Source organism: Nannospalax galili, unplaced genomic scaffold (assembly GCF_000622305.1).
Source record: "Nannospalax galili isolate Female #2095 unplaced genomic scaffold, S.galili_v1.0 scaffold2538, whole genome shotgun sequence".
Classification (NCBI taxonomy): Eukaryota; Metazoa; Chordata; class Mammalia; order Rodentia; family Spalacidae; genus Nannospalax; species Nannospalax galili.
In genome coordinates, this window is record NW_008341667.1 from 68,310 (window position 1) to 69,053 (window position 744).

Here is a 744-nt window from a genome sequence, read left to right on the forward strand (position 1 = left end):
TCTTTGATTCGTGTGTGTGTGTGTGTGTGTGTGTGTGTGTGTGTGTGTAGGCCAGAGGATAACTTTAGGTGTCATTCTTGAGGAGCCTCCCGCCATTTTTATTTCTTTTACTGCAGTTTTTAAAAATTAAAAAAAAATTTTATGTGTATTCATTTCAGATCATATTTTCAAGATATTTTCATCATTATTATTATTATTATTATTATTATTATTATTATTATTATTATGTGTTTTTGAGACAGGATCTCCCTGTACACCCAGCCGACCTAGAACTTGCTGTGTAGACCAGGCTGGCCTCGAACTAAGATCTACCTGCCTCTGCCTCCCAAGTGCTGGGATTAAAGGTGCCACCACACCCGGCTTTTCTTTATTATTTTTATTTCATGTGTATGAGTATATTGCCTGCATGCATGTAAATGCATCCCTGTCATGCAACGCTTGAGGTTAGAAGAAGGCATCAGATCCCCTGGAACTGGAGTTACAGACAGTTGTTAGCCGCCATGTTGGCGCTGGAAACTGAATCTGGGTCCTCTGCAAGAACAACCAGTGCTCTTAACCACTGAGCCGTCTCTCCAGCTCCCCAGAGCATATTTTGTATCTTACAATTTTCCAAATAAAATCATTTCCATTTATATTTCTTAGCTGGTGAGGACAGAAATTAAAGGATCAGAAAAACACAGAATGCCATTATCTGTAAGAACTTAGAAGTTTCAAGAACATAGGTCAATCCACATATGTGCTTAC